The sequence below is a fragment of the Dermacentor andersoni genome, chromosome 8 (genome assembly GCF_023375885.2).
Source record: "Dermacentor andersoni chromosome 8, qqDerAnde1_hic_scaffold, whole genome shotgun sequence".
In the NCBI taxonomy this organism is placed as follows: Eukaryota; Metazoa; Arthropoda; class Arachnida; order Ixodida; family Ixodidae; genus Dermacentor; species Dermacentor andersoni.
In genome coordinates, this window is record NC_092821.1 from 46,437,070 (window position 1) to 46,460,072 (window position 23,003).

Consider the following 23,003-nt stretch of genomic DNA (forward strand, 5'->3'; position numbering starts at 1 on the left):
GATGAAGGGAGATTAAGGTTGTCGATCCTACTGAAATAAACCTTTTTACAGCTAATCCTTCATCCACCTTAATCGGCATTATTCCTCCGTAATGTATCCGTATAACCTTAATTCACCATAATCCACCTTCATACTCTTTCATCGACCTTAATCCACCTTAATGCGCCTTAGTCCTGCTCAATCCATCCTAATACTCCTTCATTCACCTTAATCCACGATAGTTCTCCCGAATGCGCCCTAATCCACCTTCATTGAATAAATCCGCCCTTATCCTTAATGCACTTTAACCGTCTTTAGTCTACCCTAATCCTCCTTCATTCACCGTAATCCATGATAATTCTCCTTAATGAACCATAATCCACCTTCAATTTTAATGCGCCTTAATCTTCCTTAATCCTCCTTTATCCACGCTAATCGTTCTTTATTCACTTTATACTCCCCTAATCCACCATAATCCTCTCCAATGCACATTTATTCATTTCATTCAATCTTAATCCTCCTTCGTCGACTTTAATCCACTTAATTATCCTAATACAGCTTAATCCTCGGTAATAACCTTAATTCATCTTAATCCAATCACTAATCAATCGTTACTCATCATTACTCATCAATCAGTTATCATCTCTTATCACGTGACCGGCCTTCGTTCGGTCACGTCATAATCTCTGTAGCTCACAACGCAACCTTGAAACTGAGATCTAAGGCTTTCGCCTAATAAGCCACGCACAAAGGGATGTGCTACAAGCAATACTAGATCAGACGCATGAAGTGAAGTATCTCATACGTGCCAAAAAACATTCTGTAGTATAGAACTCGCCTCGAAACTCCTTTTACATCAGTATAGCCCGTTCATACGGCTCTAAGAAAATACCACCATCATCAGCCTTGTTACGCCCACTGCAGGGCAGAAGCCTCTCCCATACTTCTCCAACTACCCCGATCATGTACTTATTGTGGCCATGTCATTTCTGCAAACTTCTTATTCTCATCCGCCCACGTAACTTTCTGCCACCCCCTGCTAAGCTTCCCTTCCCTTGGAATCCAGTCCGAAACCCTTAATGACCATCGGTTTTCTTCCCTCCTCACTACATGTCCTCCCAATGCCCATTTATTTTTCTTGATTTCAACTAAGAAGTCATTAACTCGCGTTTGTTTCCTCACCCAATCTGCACTTTCTTGTCCCTTAACGTTACATCCATCATTCTTCTTTCCATAGCACGTTGCGTCGTCCTCAATTTAAGAAGAACCCTTTCCGTAAGCCTCCAGTTTCTGCCCCATATGTGAGTACTGGTAAGACACAGCTGTTATACACTTTTCACTTGAGGGTTAGTGGCAACCTGCGGTTCATGATTTGAGAATGCTTGCCAAACGCACCCCAGCCCATTCTTATTCTTCTGATTATTTCAGTCTCATGATCCGGATCCGTGGTCACTACCTGCCCTAAGTAGATGTATTCCCTTACCACTTCCAGTACCTCGCTACCTATCGTAAACTGCTGTTCTCTTCCCAGACTGTTAAACATTGCTTTAGTTTTCTGCAGATTAATTTTTAGACCCACTCTTCTGCTTTGCCTCTCCAGGTCAGTGAGCATGCATTGCAATTGGCCTCCTCAGTTATTAAGCAAGGCAATATCAGCGAATGGCAACTTACTAAGGTATTCTTCATTAACTTTTATCCCCAATTCTTCCCACTACAGGTCTCTGAATACCTCCTGTAAACACGCTGTGAATAGCATTGGAGAGATCGTATCTCCCTGCCTGACTCCTTTCTTTATCGGGATTTTGTTGATTTTTTTATGTAGGACTATGGTGGCTGTGGAGCCGCTATAGATATCTTTGATTAATTTTACATACGGCTCGTCTACACCCTGATTCCGTAATGCCTCCATAACTGCTGCGGTTTCGACTGAATCAAACGCTTTCTCGTAATCAATGAAAGCTATATATAACGGTTGGTTACATTGCGCACATTTCTCTATCACCTGATTGGTAGTGTGAATAGGCTCTATTGGTGAGTAGCCTCTACGGAATCCTGCCTGGTGCTTTGGTTGAGTCTAAGGTGTTCCTCATTCTATTTGCGATTACCTTAATAAATACTTTGGACGCAACGGACAGTACGCTAATCGGTCAATCATTTTTCAATTCTTTGGCGCCCCCTTTCTTATGGATTAGGATTATGTTAGCGTTCTTCCAAGATTCCCTCGCGCTCGAGGTCATGAGGCATTGCGTATACAGGGTGGCAAGTTTTTATAGAACAACCTGCCCACCATCCTTCACCAAATCTGCTGTTACCTGATCCTCCCCAGGTGCCTTCCCCCTTTGCATAGCTCCCAAGGCTTTCTTTACTTCTTCCTGCGTTATTTGTGGGATTTCAAATTCCTCTAGACTATTCTCTCTTCCATTATCGTCGTGGGTACCACTGGTACTGTATAAATCTCTATAGAACTCCTCGGCCACTTGAACTATCTCATCCATATTAGTAACGATATTGCCGGCTCTGTCTCTTAACGCCTACATCTGACTCTTGCCAATTCCTAGTTTCTTCTTCACTGCCTTCAGGCTTCTTCCGTTCCTGAGAGCATGTTAAATTCTATCCATATAATAATTCCTTACGTCAGCTGTCTTACGCTTGTTGATTAACTTGGAATGTTCTGCCAGTTCTATTCTAGCTTGAGGGTTAGAGGCTTTCATGCATTGGCGTTTCTTGATGAGATCTTTCTTCTCCTGCGATAGCTTACTGGTATCCTGTCTAACGTAGTGACCACCGACTTCTATTGCACAGTCCTTAATGATGCCCATAAGATTGTCCTTCGTTGTTTCAACACTGAGGTCCTCTTCCTGATGTAAAGCCGAATAGCTGTTCTGTGACTTGATCCGGAATTCCTCTATTTTCCCTATTACCGCTAACTCATTGATCGGCTTCTTATGTACCAGTTTCTTCCGTTCCCTCCTGAAGTCTAGGCTAATTCAAGTTCCAACCATTCTATGGTCACTGCAGCGTACCTTCTCGAGCACGTGCACAGATTTTATTATGCCAGGGTTAGCGAAGAGTATAAAGTCTATTTCACATCTAGTGTCGTCATTCGGGCTCCTCCACGTCCACTTTCGGCTTTCCCGCTTGCGGAAGAAGGTATTCATTATTCGCATATTATTCTGTTCTGCAAAGTCTACTAAAAACTTTACCCTGCTCTTCCTAGTACCTATGCCATTTTCCCACACTGACTTGTCTCCTGCCTGCTTCTTGCCTACCTTGGCATTGAAGTCGCCCATCAGTATAGTGTATTTTGTTTTGACTTTACCCATTCCGATTCCACGTCTTCATAGAAGCTTTCGACTTCCTGGTCACCATGACTGGATGTAGGGGCGTAGACCTGTACGACCTTCAATTTGTACCTCTCATTAAGTTTCACAACAAGACCTGCCATCCTCTCGTTAATGCTATATGAAATTCCTGTATGTTGCCAGCTATATTCTTATTAATCAGGAATCCGACTCCTAGTTCTCGTCTCTCCGTTAAGGCCCGGTAGCACAGGACGTTCCCGCTTTTTAGCACTGTATATGGTTATATTGTCCTCCTAATTTCACTAAGCCCTAATATATCCCGTTTACTGCCCTCTATTTCCTCCAATAGCACTGTTAGGCTCGTTTCACTAGATAACGTTCTAGCGGTAAACGTTGCCAGGTTCAGATTCCAATGGCGGCCTGTCGGGAGAAAATACCAACCTCCTCATAAACGTGGCCTTCAGCATTATCGGTGCTGTTATCAGCATTTCTCAAATTTTTCAGCACCACTGGGGCGCGCAACTGGCCCAAAATAACACACCTCCATAAATGCCGCGGCCCGTCCGCGGGAGCCCAGGAGCAAACGCGTGCCGTGCGCAGCCGCCGGGCGAAAAGAATCGAGGAGGAAACGTCGCGAGGAGGAGAGTGTTCCTACTTTCAAATTCTCAAGGCGTTATAGGTAGGCTCAGCTGTCAGCGCCACCGTGTCAGTTCCGCGAAACACCGAGGCGGCATTTCTACGAAAGCATACTTTTTCGGCGCTCGTCTGCAACGTATCTGTCGTTCTAAATTGCGGTTTTAAGACAATCTAAAACACCGAGGTGTATTGTCGATCGCCGACGCTCGAGAAAGGACGCCAAATTTACGACGACAACCATGAATAACGTGTCAAAGAAGTAAAGAGCCCGGACATCCCAAGAAAGTGCTTAAAATAAATTAAATAAATTATAGGGTTTTACGCGCCATAGCGACAATATCATTATGAGAGAGGCCGAAGTTGTTACTTCGGAATAATACGGACCACCTCGGGTTCCTTAACGTGCGCCTATATCCAAGTACACGTTTCTTTCTTTTTTTTTTCATTTCGCCCCCATTGAAATGAGGCCACCGTGGACGGGACCATGTCAACTAAGCAATCAATCACCGCTGGTCGCGAAGTGTTCGTCACAAGAAAGCAAGCAAGCTTACCACGTGAAACTCAAACTAAGTTAACAATTAATTATTTTCTTCCACTTAAGTTACCAAACGCTGCCGTAGACATTCAACTGTCATTTGTAGCTTTCATCTGTCATTTGTAACAGAAATTCACAAGAGCGACACTTGACGCGCCCAACCGCGACGATCCACTTCAGCCGCCGGGTCACTTCCCACGGTTTTTAAGAGAAGTGGTACAATTTGATGCCGACATCACCTTCGCGCTTGTGGCAATCCTTAACGCAGTAGTATCTGCGCTCGATCTTGGAAGTTGGAAAAGGAGGATTTCAGGTGGGCCTGAGCGCAGTATGGTCAATCGTAAAATGGCGGTGAGGGCCTACTCGCGAGTGCTCACCGCCGCTGCCAGGTGGCGCGACATGTACAGCCCAACTGCATTGTAGCGTGCCTATAGTCACCGTGCTCGGATCGCCTGCTACTGACTGTTGCGGAAACCGTCTCATAAACCCCAGTCCTCAATAGCACGCACTCAAAGCAGGATATCCACAATATTCGCAGAATAATTTGCTTTTATTCGCTCGCTGATACCACTTACCGTGTTGCCACCACAACGTCCATCCGGATACGCGTGGTGTGGGTGCCGCTTGCGGCTCTACTCAGCAATATTATGGTGGATTCCGCTAACCGCCGTGCTACTGTGCCCCGTTCGCTCCTGCGTTTTCAAAAAAAAAAAAAAATAACACGTATCGGGACACCAGTTTCGGGATAAAAGAACCTTGCAGGCAACACACAATACCCCGCTGAGGTTGACACCTCCATAGCGGGCTCACTAGCTGGGAGAATGTTGTGTTGCGGAAGCTGCGTGTTGAGGTTGCAGTGATGCCGCTTGTCTGCACGCTGATCACCAGGTTAGCGCGGGCCTCTTGCCTTTTATTGTTTGTTCTCCGAAACCACTATTACAAACGTAAATGTAATGCACCTGCTATGGATTGGCTCTGGACTTCATCATGCCCGTCTTTTCCACTTTGGCATGATAGGTCCGCGCCTCCCGACATGCAGAAAACAGTTCTATTTGTGAGCATGTAACCAGGTATTTAGCATGCCTAAATGCAGTCTACCGACCTAAACCATAAGTATACGAACCAAGAAAGTTAGAAGTGTGCTGTTTTGCAGCAGTTCTCCAAAATGTTCGGCTGGCTATGCATGGCTGCTGTCATTTATAAATACATTTGGTGTCGATATATTCGGTGTCATTCATCAGATAGCTTTCATGTCATACCGAATCATTCGATGTTACTGCTTTTAATTCTTTCTTCGAACTAGCCACTATTTTCTGCCGTTACTTAGGGTTAGCGATCCATTGCAAGCGGTCGTGAAAAGATGCACTTTTTTTCTAACCTGAGTGTGTTTCTTGTACAAGAAAAGCTCAAATGAAGCTGTGCCTTAATCATTCTAGATCGCGATATAAAAATTTAAACGTAGCACTAGTTCGTTCCCGAAAATTTAATTATTCAATTTTGGGGTTTCACGTGCCAAATGCACAACTTGATTTTGAGGCACGCCGTAGTGGGGCACTCCAGATTAATTTTGACCACCATGGGTTTCTCTACCGTGTCCACAATGCGCGGGACACTGGCGCTTTTGTGTTTCGCACCAGCCGAAATGCGGTTGCCACGGCCGGGATTTGATCGCGCAACCTCGTGCTTAGCAGCGCAGCACCATAGACACTAAGCGAGCGCGGTGGGTCTTGAAAATCAGATTACAACTGAGAAAAGCAACTGCAAGTATGCATTCGACATAAGTATTTATTAGGCATTGACTTTCACTAGTTCCCGTGTTGAAGTAGTAAAACCAGATGCCTGAAGGGAGAGCGCCAGCTTTACAGGTGTCCTGTGCGCTCATGCGAGCGCTGATGTTTTTCCGATGACAGGTAACAGCAATGAACACAAGAAAACGCTAATGGTGCCGATAACTCTCTCTCGGATCACGAAGAAACTATATTATGTTCGTAGTCACATTCAACATTAAAAAAGAAAGGGTTTGGCAAAGAGCCGAAGAAACAAGAAGAAATAACAGACAAGACGAACGTTTACAACGGAAGTTTCATTCGGGGAAATACTTGCTATAAATGAAGTCACACACACGTGGCGTAGCGAGAAATTTTGTTTGGGGGAAGGGAGCGGGCGATCACATTGCAGCTCGGCCTCTTCGTTATAGAATTTGCCAAGCTATCAAATACATGAATAATAACTGCATTGTCATTGCCAAAGATGCTGCAAACGAATTCTTGAACTCTACGCACTGTCAAGACAAATAAGATATGCATTTTTTCATAAAAGATTATGCTCGTCTGCCTCAAAAATTGTTCCCGAAATAGCTGTTATCAATACTTCCATGTTTTCTATCCATTTAATAAGGAAACAAGATATCACACGAACTTTCGAACTATATCAGATTGAAACCAGCAAAACAGTTCATGCCGCTGATATGAAATAAGTAAAGGCCACGAGACGAACAAGTTGAGGACAAATATGTTAATGACACTTTGTCATTCAAGACCTTGTTTACATTCTTGTACATATGCGACATCCAGGGAAAAATCTCAATGACGCTGTCCTTTGTCACAATGTATTGGACAGGAGGAGCTCTCACCGGTCGTGTATTGTAATTACACCGAAATTATAGTCGCAACAGAGAGCACATATAGAAAGATGGAGTTCTGCAACATATACGAGGGCAAGTCAAATGAAAGTGAGCCAATGCGAATATATGACAAACGGGCCACTTTATTTAAAGATAGTCTCCTTGAGCATTGAGACATTTGTCCCACTCAACAATGAGTCGCGTGATTCTCGTCTCATAAAGCTCCTTGGGCTGCTGCTTCAAAAACTCTGTAACCGACTACTTCACGTCATCATCCGACACGTATCTGGTTCCTTTGAGCTGTTCTTTCAATTTCCCCAATTTGTGGAAGTGGCAAGGCGACAGGTCTTGGCTGTATCGCGAATGTTGCCGAATTTCCTATTTGAACTTTGCGAGTTTGGTGTTAACCAAATCAGTGACGTGCGGAAAGGAATTGTCGCAGTGCAGGAGGACTCCAGTCCTGAATTTCCCTCCTAGTTTGTTCTTGACTGCGACACGCAGCCAATCCGGCGTTTCTCAATAACATAATCGATTAATAGTCTCTCGAGGTTTAGCAAATTCGATCAGTAATGGATCCTTACAATCTAAAGAAAGTGAACACCTTCCCGGCAGAAATGACGGCCTTTGCTTTCTTGGTGGTGGTGAATCCGAATGTTTCCACTGTAAGCTTTGCCGCCGTGTTTCAGGGCCGTACACTCTAAGAAAAAAGAGAGTAAAAAGTGAGTCACGGCAACTTGACTCTCTTTTTTCTTACGAAGACCCATTTTCGCGCGGGTAGAGTCACAAAACAAGAGTCAACATTTGTGTATGGGTCGTTTGACTCTTAATAGCACGCGAAGAGTCGTCGTGGAAGATCGCGACTCCTCTGATATTCGAGATGAGTCTGGCGAGAGAAAGATTAAAATGCAGGAGAAGAAATACCAGATAACGTCTTCTGTTTTAGGCAGGCCCTCGGGTTCCTGTCCTGGTTGTAATGCGGTGTATCATTCTTTCGTCCTTGTCATGTTCTGCAATTACATCGAACTCCAAATATCGATTTTCCTTGAACATGTTTGTTAATATCTCACACACTTAAGTGATAGCTGGCTTCTATACTAAGGAAGACCCGGATTTGTCACACTGGATTCTGACCATAAGTAAATCTAGAAAAAAGCATTGGCTACTAAAGAGAGCACTGCAACGAGATAACAAGTTCAGTAGGCGCACTCAACAGTGTCAATTGTAAATGTAATTGCGCTACGTAAAATTAAATTTTGAGGATTTAGGTTCCAAAATCAAGATCTTGTTATGAGGCGCACGGTAATGGAAAACTACAGATTTATTTTCAGCAGCTCGGGTTATTTAAAGTGCACGGAATGCACTTTTCGCATTCTGCCTACATTGGAATGCGACTGCTGCGGTTTGATTGGACCCGTGACCTCGAGCTCAGCAGCGCAACATCATAGCCACTGGGCTACCGCAGTGCGCTGCGTTTCGCGACCAGAAACAAACATTAGCGTACGCAGCACTGCTTTTGAACCCCCTAGAAATGTAAAAACAAAAATGCAGCAGTTTCCCCCCAATGCTGCATGAACCACTGCACGAACAACTGCACCAACCAATGTTCGTAGTTTCATCGCCTGAATAAAGTGCAGTAAACAATCGCTTACTCCGTAAATTAGCAAGCACGGGGTCACGCGCGCACGTGCAAACATGAACAAATCTCACTCAATGACCGCGAACACTCGCTGTCACAGCGTCGGCGTGATGAAGGGCGCGAACACAGCGGACAGAACGCTTCTGCTGCCTCGTCCTTCAAAGCGTCTCCGAAACTTGAAATGGCTCTTTAAAAGCGCCTTCCCCCTCTCCCCCCCCCTCCCCCCGCTTTGCGCCCATCGGAAATTATCGCCAAGACAGAGCGAGTGTGGCGCTAGACCGGGCTAGAGCAACGGCCAGAGGAGGAGCGTGCTAAACCAGCGCCTCCTTTCCCCGGCTTGCGCGCGTTTTATCACGTGACCACCTATAGATACTTGCGACACCCATCCATGCACTATACGTCTCGGCTCACCCTCGTACACTTCCTTTAACGCGCACAGCCAACGGCGCAGGATATGATCTTATCGCACTTGACTATATACGTAAGCTCACGGCAACACCGACAGATATATTTCGGCGGTTGTGTCCATATAATTGCTATCGCAAAATTCGCAATAAATAGAAAATGTTACTAAGGACCAACCACGCTGCTTCTCCATGTCGTGATAGAGCGGTGAACTATAGTTTTAGAAAATGTGTTGCTAAATCTCCGCCAAATGAATACGCTCGCATTTGTTGACAGCGGCACACAGTCGCAAGAACTTGTGGAGGAAATACCGGAGTTCTGGCAGCTTCAAGTGCACTAGATCATTCAGTAACATGGGCGGCTTTATAGTTCTACCTTACATCAGAGCAAACTGCACTCGACAGAAATCAAGGGCAGCCGCACCGTTATAGCTAAGTAAATTAAGGACAATTACGCCGCGTCGTCACACTTCGAGCACGCTCCGACAGCCCAACGATAGATATTTCAAACGCAACCACACTCGGACGAGCAAATTTTGCTTCTGCCAAGTGAACGTAGCGGGTATTTTAAGACGCGTGTTAAATTCATGGCTGTTTCATTCATGAACATTACCTAAGTGACGTAAAATTATCAGTGAGCAAAACAGTTTTTATCTCAACGCGAGGAAACAAAACCGAAACTAGCGCAACGGTTTTGCTCAGTTGTGCAGATAGAAAATGATCCAAAGCCGAAGCCGTCAATAGCATGACGCCATTTTACAGTTGCGCTGTATCACGCGCGAGTACGTTGTCGTTGAGTGGTTCTGAAATCGCTGCGTTAGGGGCGACTGCAACCAGGCGTTGCGGCAAGTTACGGTGGGAGCTTCTGTCCGTGCTGTGTGATTGCGACGAGGGGGACCGCCGCCAGCAGCAGCGTGTCGCCGATTTCGTCTTTGCCGACATCGAGCAAGTGTAGCTCGCCGGACCGTCACAAGCGCCCGAAGTGCTGCAGTTTGCACTGCATTTTTCATTGTGATATGGGAGATCGCAACGGACAGAGACGACCAGATGCATACGAACGACTACCAGCGGGGAGTGACCTGTGCCATATTTCTCTTAACGTCTCAGGTAAGCATATCAGCTTTTGTTCCGAGTTTCCAAACGGCGCGTACTCGGCCCTTCCGGTATGGCTACATTTTGCGCCACGTTTCTCTTAGCAGTTCACAGACGTTTCTTAGGCATGCGTGCGCGTATGTATGCGAAAATGCTACTGGCAGACGGAAGCCTCAGGAGAGCATCTGAAATTATTGCAAAGCTGTACTGCCAGGAGAAACACCGTTCTTAACGACTCTAGTGACGAGTGGCCTGTCGCATCGAAAAATCCGTAGAATATCAAGTACTGCGTAACTTGAAGTGTAGATACAATACTCGCACCAGTGTGACTCTCGCTGGAGAAGACAGGTAGTCGAAAAGACAGCTTGTGTATTCTGAAGATTTACTAGCGCTTTGGGTATATTACGGCAAATAATGAAAGCGCAACAACGCTGTATGGCAGTGTCGGGCGATGTGGGAGCACAGATATTTTAAGAGCGGTAAAGCTCAAGCGAACAGACACAGCGCTTTAAAAGCGCTGAAAGTGAACAAATTTTATGTGCATTTGGCTGTAAGTAGAAAACACATTAGCTTACAATTTAAGCCTATATATATAATGTATTATTTTTACGTAATCTTTATTTTCACAGCTGTAAATATTTAAAAGCATGAACTTGCTGCAGCATTTATATAGCAAATCCTACTAGGCTTACAAAACCTGGCTGTGTTATGTGGTGAAATTGTAATATTGCTACTGGGTTTTTTTATATTGAGTCCGGCGTTTTATGAAAGAAAGGATCCTCTTATTTGTAGTTGTATGTTAGTGCGTATATTTGCCAAGCAGAAATGAGTTGATTGCAAAGTTGTACCTTCCAGTGAGCTGCATATGAACCCAAGTTTATCCTGTCTTGGCTATTGTAATGTGCATACAACAATATTAAGTATATACAGCTGTATTTGGCTTAGTCGCTGCAGCATATTTAGTAAAAGTAGAAGGCCATTTATTATTTTGCTGCTTCTATGCAGAAATACCTTTTTTCTTGTACCAAGAAATGCTGACAGTATTGAATGAAATGAAGTGTGGTATATTTTTCTACTAACTTCATAAAGGAAATTTCGTCTGCCGTGTATCAGAGATTAGTTTACCTTCTTGTACTAAACAATGCGTTATGTCCTCGGCTACTGCTGTTGTCCTGTGTATTTTTATAATTTTGATATGTATTTTATTTTAGGTATTCAAGAAATGGCAACAGCCAGAAGTCGCCATCTTATCCAGCACGTTATGGGTGAGACAAATTGTAGCAGGCACTTTTGCAATTCTCATTAGCATATGATGCTATCTGTTGTAATTTTTGTGTCCGCTTTCCTGTCTTTATGCATTTTAGTATTATTGTGCAAAGGGTAATAGTTTTACATTGAGACAGAGTAATCGCCCAAAGGGGAGACATGGCTGGAGAAGACAACACACACAAGCCTCCTTTGTCCGTATCTCTATGCTGCGCAGTTACTCTGTCGTTATCTACCAACAAGCCCAAATTCCTCATCAGCTACATTTACTAATGATCTGTTATTACAATTTCATTGACATAACATTGAAAGTACAGAGGTACACAGGAAGAGAGACTTGACGTGATGAAGAGCCATAGAACAAGGAGCATCGCTGGAGCCAATGTCTCGACAAAGAGATTTTTCTCAAAACGTTGGGTCCAGTGAATTTTCTTGTTCTATCACTATTCACGGTTAAAAGAAAGCAGTATTGCTCTTGCTCAAGTATTATGCATTATAGAATAGAAATTAGCAGGGTGAAATATCAGGAATGTCAAAATTCTTGTATATTCCAACGCTAGAGTGAAAGCCAGAAAAACAAGATGTAGAGAACCACATTGTTATTTTTCACTACCCAGTTTGGCCAGCTTCATTCCGAGCTTGCACTTTGTTGGATTAACGACCACTCGAATTCGTTAATTGAATTAGCTTGGTGATTTACTTATGTCAAGAGATTTTGTACTTGTAATAATGCAGCTTACATAATGCATGTAAAGAAATTTACAATAACATTTTAAGGTGGCAGGCTTGCAGTTGACTAGCAGATCACTTGATGGTATGAGCTCAGGTTTCAACCGAGCTTCCATGCACAAATCGGTTGCACATTTCTTTTTTCATTGTTTGGATTTTCATAAACTTAAAGGGACACTAAAGTGAAAAATGATTTCTGCTGCATCAGTGAATTACCATTCTACAACACCAAAAACACCACTCTTACAACGATAAGACGTTTGGCAAGCCACGAAAAGCGCAGGAACTAAATACGGGTGTAGACGCCTACTTAAGTTCCCGCACCTGGGGGCTGCGATGTCTTGGATTTTGATGGCATCTTCCAGGGCCTACTAATTATATATAGCGGTACAGATTGACTACATTGTGTTCTAAAGGAACCAAATAACAAACATGGGAAGTTTCGGGAACCTTTATTCAGCCAACACAGCCCAAATGCGAAAACATACTTTAGAATCCCTGACGTCACGCTTACGTACCGGCGCTGGGGTTTCGGCACGAAATTCAAATACTGATACTTGGGCCTTCATTTTCTCATCTAATAATCAAACTATTTTTTTGAAATGACTGCCTGCAGGGTTCTCAAACAATGCTTCATTAGTCTAAATTAATTTATTGTTTCACTTTAGTGTCCCTTTAAGTACCGTTTCTTTTTGGCGGGGTTCCAGTTGTGTAGTAGGACCTAACTGTTTGCCTTTATTTGTATTGGTAGCCATGTTACACAGACAGCTAAATTTTTATTGTAAATCGTGACGTGGTTGAACTAAGAACATTTGTGCAAATTTGTTGCAGGTACACTCTGGCGGCTCCAACCCCTGCGTCCTACCACCACCCTGTCCCGACTACGTCCACTAGGGAGTTGGAAGCCTTTGGCGGCTTCTGCCACTGCATCCTGCCACCACCATGTCCCGACCACGTCCACTAGGGAGTTGGCAGCCTTAGTGATGATGACAAGCAGGCTGACAGCAGACAGAAATATTCAGGTAAATACCTGTAATTAAGCGGCGTCTTTTTGAGTGAAGTGGCTTGTAGCCACTCAGCAATGAAAGAAGTAACTTCGAAGCAGTTTAGACTCCCTTCTGTCTGTGCAGGGATGCTCAAGTCTATGCATTTTGTCTTAGCTTCCAAGAGGCTGTGTGTATTAGACGAAACGCGATGCAAATTTTGAAACTACAAGAGACCAATGTAAAATTGTTTTCTTGTGTAACACAAAAACTACTTTGATAAAGCTTTACCAATTTAAAAACAATACAGTGTACTCTCATACATGGTATTTGGCATAAATTTACTAGGGCTGCCTCAATGGTAAGTAGGTCGATAAACGTACACCAAAACTGACTTCTTTTCCAAGTTCATCCTCCTCTCTCTGCTCTGCTGCATATTTTATCTATCTGAAACCAGTTCTTGCACACAGCTAAAGTCCTAAACACATGGATTACATAAATTTACTGCTTTTGCTGTAGGTCACTTTTGTGAAAATAAAGTTAATAAGCCATTTGGTCCATTTTTAATCGGCCATAATAAAATGAGCAGTGGCTAACAAGCAGTTACGTTTTTGGTGTAAGGCCTCTCTTCATTGTCGTTAAAAATTTGGCCCTCTTAACGAAGGAACCAATTTTTTTGGCTATGCCATTTTATGATGCATATTTGGTGCGTTAAACAAAATGTGACATAGTGTTTACGCCAGTGAAATTTTTTTTTGCTTTAAGTATTGTGTGAAATTGTGAAAGTTTTCAAAAAGAAATTCCAAGTGGTCATATGCCAGGTTGGAACAGCTGGCATGGAATAGCCTACTGACACAAATAGGGAGGGTCGTGTACACTTGATTTTATGTTAAGATACTATTATTGATCTAGAAAAGACAAAATGAAGGATTTCATCCTACAAGCAGCTTTTCACATTCATTTACACTTTTGCACATTTATATACCTTGAGTCTGGTGACTTGTGTCTGTTTTCATCATCTGCTATGTGCAGATGGTAAACTTCAGATTTGCCCTGTGGTGCAGAATATTTTGGTGCTTATATATTTGGATCTGTGTTTTTCAGGTTGCCTTGAAATTTTACCCAAGCCATGCCACATACTCGGGCCAGGCCTCTTGCGAACTACGTATAACCAGGCTCAACGCATCACTGTCGAATGAGTCCGGAGATCAAGGAAACCTGCTGTGCAACCATCGCGCAACACTTGGTGACCCCTCTACGTGTTCCATCTATCCAAACAGCATCACGAGCTGTTTCTTATCTTATCGATCACTTATCGAACCATGGATGAATGTTGGGGAGTAGTGATTTGAACAGACATTCTATTTGTCTCTTCAAATTCTTTGCAAATATTTCTATTATTATAATTCATATGTTTCTTTAGTACCTAGCTTTTAATAGTTCCTTTCTCGTGGAGTTCTGACCATCAACTCCTGCTATTAAAATGTATACCTGTCTTTATGCCCCGTTTCTCATAGTTCTTTTGCACTTGTGGATGTAATTGATAGGTTCCTAATTCTTGTTGTACAGAAGGCCAAAATGCCAACTTAAGGCATTTTTTCTCCCTTTTATAATCTACAGCACTGCAATGTGTTCAAGAAATGTAACATAACACAGGCTCTGGTGCAGAATAAATTTAAGAGCAATATAGAGTACTTATCTCAAGCACCCGTTATTTTTGAAAAACTCAAGGATATAGGAGCACAAGAAAGAAAATATTGATCTAGAGAAACATGGCTTCCCCTCATAAGTCTGGTAATAATGTGACTTCCCTTCACTGCAAAGATACTGGTACTCGCATGCAAGGTTTGAGACATGAAAGCTATGATACCCTTGAAATTTCTCAGTGCTTATTTGCCACACTGACGAATGTCAAAGGCAGCATAGGTTATATGCACTCATTGGTTGTATTACACCTTTTGAGTATTGCATTTCTCAAACACACAGGTTTACAGCAGTGCTTTAAATAGCAGATGTATTTCCTAATTTTCAGAATTTGTTAATGCAAGATTAATGCTACAGATCATGTATAAATAATTTTACGGACTATATGTCCATGGATGCATGCTTCTTCTGATGACGAAGCAGTGCCATGTGGTCGGGGGATGAATGTCTTTATTTCAGATTTAAACATTGGCTTCCAGGTCTGGGTTAGTCTCCTACACTGAGTATTCTAGGTCAGAGCCCATTTACTAGAGGAAAGTGAATTAAACTAGGAATTGTAAACACCAAAAGATCTTGTTCGGGACAATAATGTGACAATCAGCAAGGTTCTTTGTGCATTCATTTCCAAATTTGTGAGATTATATTTTGACTGGTTTCACTAACGCGAGAACAAATATTTGTTTGTTCTCACACTAGAGTTGGCTGCCCCCATTGCCACACAACCCCTTTACAGGCTAAAAATTCAGTGTATTAATAGGCTGTTTTTTGGTTTTGCGCACTCAGTGTTAAGGGATCCAAACGATGACATACAACAGAATGCAGAAAAATGACTAAGGAATACAAGCAGGGCGTGGGGCTTTTTAGGCAGATGCGTGCATGTGCTATTTATAATATAAAACTCCCTATGGTATGCCTGAAGGCATTTTCTAACCCTTTTGTAGAAATACTAACACCCACTTATTAAAGGGAAAGGGGAAATGCTTCTCGAAACAACTTTTTTTAATTATTTGTACTAGAGGTTTGAATATACTGCCATTCATAGGGGGTTTTATGTAGATTTGAATTGTCATTGGTTTTTGTATAGCTGGTGTTTTTTAGTTATGTCCTACATAGTGGCAAAATATTTTTATGCGCACTTCCTTGTAAATATTTCCCAATTATTTTTTCAGGCTACAATTTTTGGTAATAATGGTATTCATTGCAGAAAGGGCTAGTACATGGCATTTAATAAAACAGGTATTGGTCTGTAGATTTTCTGTTTTCAGCATTTGTTCTGTTCCACAGCTGTTTCTCGGAATCTGAAATGATGTACCCATCTCTTTGTTAGCGATAAACAGGGAAATCTGTCAGTATGTTTTGTTTAAAATGGAGCTGACCAACCCAATAGTTTGGCTATTTGCTAATTATAAATTACAACAATAATAGTACAGGACCATAAAAACAGATTGATGCTGAATAACAACTGTGCCCAGCTACATCCACACAGCTGTGCCACACAATGTGCAGGTGTTCAGATGAGCCAAATGCCCCAGAGAGAAAGCAAGAGTAACTTATTGTTTGTCATCTTGTCAAAGCAGATTATGCGCCAGATGTAATTTATGCTCGGTAAATGTATAAATCAGTCATGTGAGGTGTCTCACCTCAGGTTGCAAGTTCGAACTTCTTGTAATCTTGCTTGTTTTTATTTTGTTTCCTTTGTGAGCATGAGTGACTTAGTTGCCTTGGCACATATTGTCAAAACTGTTTCTTCACTGGGAATCGCAAAATTTCAATTGCACATAATATTCCCAGTTACTAATATGATAGACTTCGAGCTTAAATCTCTTATCTTTCATATGTTTATCTACCAAATAGTTTTATCATTCATTGAAATATATCCATGCAATGCACAGTGGGAACCCAAATTATGAATATCTGTTCTTGCTTTCCACCCTGCTCTACAACATAATGAAGATACAAAGCAAAACTATAAGTTTGCAATTGTCCTCCATAACCAGAGTTTCGCTTAGAATTTGAAAAACAAAATTGACATCCTGCTATGGTGTGAGAGTTGCTTTGGGCACCAAGTGAACTGCGTAGCACCTGTGCTAGAGTACACAACAAAGCAGAAAATCGCACAAGATTGGAATGGCAGCGGTAAGTTAAGAACAGATGTTTTATTTCGCGCACCATTAATGTGGCTTATCATCTGCTCCTGTTTTATTTTGTGGGAACGCATACATTGGGAAGACAATTTTTTATACCAATCTTACCTTAGTGGGACACCAGAGAAAGGTAGAAATCAAGAACAGATATTCACACTTTGTTGCCCACAGTGTATTATCTGGATGTGTTTCACTCTACGAAAGACTACTGTGGTAGATAATCGTAATGACAAAGACAAAAGAATTAAAAGTGGTATGTGTCAGTCATCTTTCCGTGACCTCCAGTGTTTATAGAAACACTTCTTTCTGTATATGTGCCAAGCCGTTGGGAGGCTTTACGTAACTCAGTCATGCTTTCCAAGTTAAAAATCGGAATAAGGACAATCACAAGAACATCATATGAGGGATTTGTAAATGTGGCACCTAATGTAACTTATTTATGTATGTGCTGAGGGTAGATTACAGCCACTGCATAATATGCTCTTACAGGATAACTTGTGATGAGTAAAAAAAGCCTTCCTCACATCTTCCTCCTTGTTTCTTTTGGATCTTGGTGCACCATCTGTATTGTTACAGCTGCGTGCATGCAACTGGGTATAGTTTGTTTGTGTTCTGCTTCCTCCCTTGTCCTCATTATTCATGTGCTATCTCTGCCGTAACAAAATACAGCTACCTGTGCTACATATTTTGTCAGCGTGTTTGCATTATGGCAAGCTTTGTATTAGTGGTTATTGCAATCTGTGAAATTGTCTGTGTCAGATATCATGCTTCGTCTTGGAAAAGTATGTTTGTCAACATAAATGAACAATTAATATAAATGTTGCTGTATTTATTTTTGTAATATTATCTGTTGTGAAGCTTTTATGCACTGTTGCATGTTGTATGACAGAATAAAATTGATGCACAACTTTTTAATGTGGTATTTTTCAGATCAATTTTCAACTGACGCTAACGTGCACAAGTCGTGGGGGAAAAGTGCCAACAAGAGTACCAAAAGGTAAGACAGCTGTTTTTACTGTTAGATTGGATTATCAATTGCCAACCAGTTGTTTTCAGCAAGCATAGTATAACGCATAGATTATGTAATCTAAGTTGGAATATTGTTTTTATTGCACTTGATTATCTGGGTCTTCTTTGTACATAGTGCAGCCTTTTTTATTTGTTATGTGTAGCTTACTTGCTTAAAATGTTAAGTCGTAAGTTCTAAATAATAACATGTCTCGAAGAACAGTGAAATAGGTTTAACTGTTAAATGTTTTGACATTAGAGACTTGTGCAGTGCGGAATTGAACTTCTACATGAGTTACATAATATTTTGGGGTCTCATTATGGTTCTGAGTTGCATTGGAGTGTCATGCATATGCACCTGCAGGCTACATATTGGATGTTTAAGACTGTTTTGCATGGTTGGCTATTGATTCCAGTTTAATAGTAATGAGAACTGTCTTGCTTTCATGGTGATTCTGTGCTGACTAATGCATTTGAATTTTCCAGAAGACGACAAAGGGTGATGAAATGTTAACTTTTTGTTGCTAACCTGCCATGTCCTTTTTGGCAAGTTTGCTATGGGTTCTTTCTTATATGTTGTCTTTTTACAGTAGTCATCTTGAGAACTAGCCGTAGTCGTGTGTACTTACAGCAAAAGTTGGCGACATATTTTTAAAAGTGGCTCGACACTGCCATCCGAGAGTCAAACGACTTACATGGATTAGTTATTTTACTCTATCTGCAAGAGTCCTGCACCACCCACTAAGGGTAACTTGACACACACTGCTGGAGTCATCAGACTCATCAAGAATAGTTATTCGAATCCTTCAGCAGTGGTCATGTGACCCTTTATCTTGAGTCGTCTGACTCATGCAGAATAGTTAACGGACTCCCTCAGCACTAGTCGTGTAACCCTTTTGAGAGGGTTAGGAGACTACTACAAGAGAGTGTGCATGACTATTGGGTGTGGAGTCACGTAACCACCTTGTATCGAGCACAGATAGTCTCGGGACTCTCTTCCGAAAGAGAGTTCGGGTGTTTCCCACAAAGTGTGTCGTATACGTGGCGAGTCCAGACTCTCCGAAAAGAGTAAGCGGTACTCCTTTTTTTCTTAGTGTGTAGTATTGACACCGTGATTCGTCGCTGTTCACAATTGCAGACAAAAAGTCGTCACCCTCACTGTGATACTGGATTGTATGAGTCAAGGCAACGCCGAACATCTGGGCACACAAGAGCCGATAGCCGAGATGTTCATGAATTATGGTGTGACCCGAACCATGACTGATGTTCACACGCCCTGCCAATTCATCGATGCTCATCCTCGGTTCTTGTCTAATCAGCTCATCATCCTTTGCAATTGTTTTGAGGGTGAGTTCACGGTGGCTTTGGCCAGGTCTTGGATCGTCTTTACAACTTTCACGTCCTTTCTTGAACCGTTTGCTCCAACGCCTTACAGTGGCCGCTGAAATGCAATGTTCAACGTACACGGCAACCATACGGCGACTAATTTTTTTGTTGGAAACACCTCCACCTGTCAAAAACGTCACGACACTACACTGTTCAACTTTTGGACCGTCCATTATGTGACGCAACCATGTTCAACTCAGTGTATGAGAGCGTTAAAGAACATTTATCCTCACACCTGCGTGTAACTTTTGCACATGAGAGATGCCTGTGTGCTACGCACATGCCTCGCAGGTAATGCACCGAAATATTATTCCGCGGGGTGGGTTGGCTCACTTTCATTTGATTCGCCCTCGTACATTAGAAATGCGAAGATACAGCTTGATAAAGGGCAAAAAATTGTCACTGGAAACAATGTTCTCTTCACGAATGCACAGAACCTCGCAAGAAGGTGTTTAAATATACGCATAAGTCTCCAATAAATCTACGTATCTAAGAAAAGGTCACTGTATCTAATGCGTCAAACAATGCAAATAAACATGTTGCGCAACCACATATTCACAGCCCTCCCTCCAATCCGCCTGATGTATCGCGCGCGACAGGAGTCGGCGCTCTTCTACCCCGCTTTTCTCCTTGCGCGCACAAGACAGCCACCATCGTCAACTCACCCATGCCACCCCCCACCCCATACACTCTCACTCGTACATAGAGCATGCGGCGGGCGGTCACGATGTTATCGCCCCTGGACTTTATAGGGAACATGAGGGTGACGGCAACGGCAGGTATGCGCCTGGAGTGTCTATATAATTGGTATCGCAATAATATAATAAAATTATCCGGCAAGTGAAGCATCCCTTAGCCCATTACTTTCGCCAAAGTAAAAAAAAAGTGACAAAATTGAATTTTCACCATGCGACAATTTGCTGCGCCGCAAAAACTTATTTTTCTTTCGTGGGGCGGGGCACGGGAATGAAGCAATGCAAAGGAAAGCATGTTGGTCATAATTGAACGCCTGCTTTGGGCACCTAGTGAACTATAACGTAGAACTATTCCGACATGTTTTTATTCCAATCTCCTGACGTCAAAAGTGCGTAACCGCCGACGCAGGCGTCGGGCAGTGACCCGCAGGGTTGTCTGAATATACCAATCAAACGCTCTCCTAATTTATAGGAGGTCACTTTTGTTGCTTTAAGAACGAATAACATTGCCCAAACTGAGCTGCTTGTCTTAGCTAATTGACTGACAACAGTCGAGAAGCACCCTCAAGGGGAGAGGAATTCGATGGGGCCGAGCCAGTGCACTGAAAGCGACAACCGGATGAGAAGGGTGGTGCTGGCGTCCGCGATTGGTCCGCTTTCCCTTACTTTGCTTGAGGTGGCTGGTCGAAAATCGCGGTGGCATGCAGCAGAATGTTAAGAATGCCGCAAAAACGGATCCTCAGCGAAGAAGGTTTGGTAGCGCGAGGTCGTAAACGTGCCAAATGTGCTCGAAAGCGTTACACGGCCACGCAAAATGTTTTATGGTATGCAAATAAAGCCATGCTCTCCGGCACATGCGAGTAGCCAGTGCATGAGCGATCGGCGGAAGCCATCTTTGATTTTTTCGTAACAGGGAAGCATTGCGACTATTAGGAAAAATCTTCAGTTTTGTACGGCATATTAATGGATCTTTAACTCGTACACTTCACTTTGACACGGTGAGCTTTTGCGGTTTTGTGACGTCGCGTGACAGGCAGGTGAAGTGGGTGCAGCCCTAAATCTTTTGACCATTAACTGAGGTCCAACGGGGAAAAGATGTCGAATCATAAATACCTTTTTTTTCTTTTGTTTGGTATAATCATGCTTAATCAGTGTGTACACGTCATATCAGATGTATCAGATGGGGAGCTATCGCGTCATGGGACAGGCAGGCGAAGTGGAGCTGGCCCAAAAAGATTTTGACCAATCGCGGAGGGCTAATTGCAGAATTGAAATGGAAACGTTTGGAATAGCTTTATATTATAGGCGCCCCTAATGTGGCTACCGAACGAATATCGAAGAAAACATGAGACGCTTGCTCCACAAAGAACCATACGCATACTGCTCGGTATCCTACACCGGCGAGACAAACTTCTCCGGAGAGGTCGCGCTCAAGCGAACGCGTTGCAATCCGTCAAGTCCCCGCATTGATGCTGGCAAGCGACCATGCATTGTTTCTTTTTCTCGTCTGCTAGGCACAAAGCGTCCAAAACTCTGCCTGGCGAATATCTACTCGGCCAGAGAAAAACGAACGCGAATCGAAGTGCGCCGCGTGGTGGCCGGAGGCAACACGAGAAAAACGCATGCGCTCGAGATATGGCGGGCTCCAGCAGCCCGCGGGTAGCCAGAAAAAATAAAAAAGAATTTGAAGAGGCTGAATGTGTATTCGCTAATAAAAGTCAAAGTAGAAAAAGGAATAAGAACGCAGTTACCTCTGCTGGCTTTAGTGCCTCGACATAGGTGCTTCGGTGCAGGTGAAAAAGAAATGCTGATAATATTTTCTGTGACGTGACGGAAAAAAATGGACCACGAGAACACTTCGTCTCATCGGACCTCGCTGCGTGCTTCGTCAACTTGTCAGGTAGTCTGCTGATTTGGCTTGTGTCGTTGTATGGTCCCATGTACGAATTTAGAACTGGTCAATGCATATTTGGCCTCAAATGTTTACGACAACAGTAAATCCATAATGTTCCGGAATTGAAGATCTAAAGCACGACTTTGGAAATGTCAATGCAACTTTCGCACTAGAAGTCTGAGAACTTCATACCCATAAAGTTTCAGAATTGAAATCCATGCGCTCTGAAGATTCCGCGGACTCCGCGAGGTGCCGCGACGAGCCCCCTCGCTATCAAAAGGCCCTTCAAACTTTGTACTCGGATGGGGCCCCCTGCGTAATGTGTCTACCGCGTTCGCGAAATGCAACCCGATTTCGGAATGTTCGCGCTTAATTTCTTTTCGAGCGTGAAAAGGACATTCTAGACAAAATCCAGCATGATTTACATCGCCTGGGGTTGTTTTATTCGACGGTGCATGAAAGTACGAAAAGTTTCAAGGGAAGGGGTGGCTGAATCCGCATAAGCCACTCCCTCCCGCGGCTACGCCCGTGATACACACACGGGAGCACGAGCACGAAGTCTCCAAAGAACCTTCCGCACCAGGGCACCGCAAAAATACATCCTCTACAAGCACAGCAAGGTAAAAACAACGTGGTTGATGACGCTTATTGTGGCGACAATTTTCTCCTTAATTACGAAATGATAAACATACCGGGCACACAAAGCACTTATGCTGCATGAAACCTTGGCTCTCCCATAGGAATAAAATGGTGGCTCCACTTGCTATGCGCGGGTGAAACAGCCATAGCGCACCATCTGATCTGTACATGTCCTGGCTCATCCGCACCGCACAAAAACTTCATCGCTTAGCTATAGAACTAAGTCGTTACATCAAACGAATGGATCTTTCGGGAAAGGCATATGCGAGAGTTTCATGCTCTACCTGTTGCGGAGAATAACAATAAACCTAATCTAGGCAGCTCGCTGGTAAAACGTTCTCTCTCTCT

At 43.1% G+C, this 23,003-nt stretch overlaps 1 protein-coding gene and 1 long non-coding RNA gene across 2 annotated transcripts in view; both read left to right on the forward strand.

The window, feature by feature from the left end:
* The window catches only part of LOC126526167 (cardioacceleratory peptide receptor-like), a 229,294-nt gene that overhangs the window by 16,716 nt on the left and 189,575 nt on the right, over positions 1-23,003 (forward strand). The gene's annotated exons all lie outside the window — the stretch shown is intronic.
* LOC140212854 (uncharacterized) lies at positions 10,127-14,502 on the forward strand. Its single transcript, XR_011889813.1, has 4 exons — positions 10,127-10,222; positions 11,419-11,472; positions 13,034-13,224; positions 14,290-14,502. It is a non-coding gene; the product is annotated as an uncharacterized lncRNA (long non-coding RNA).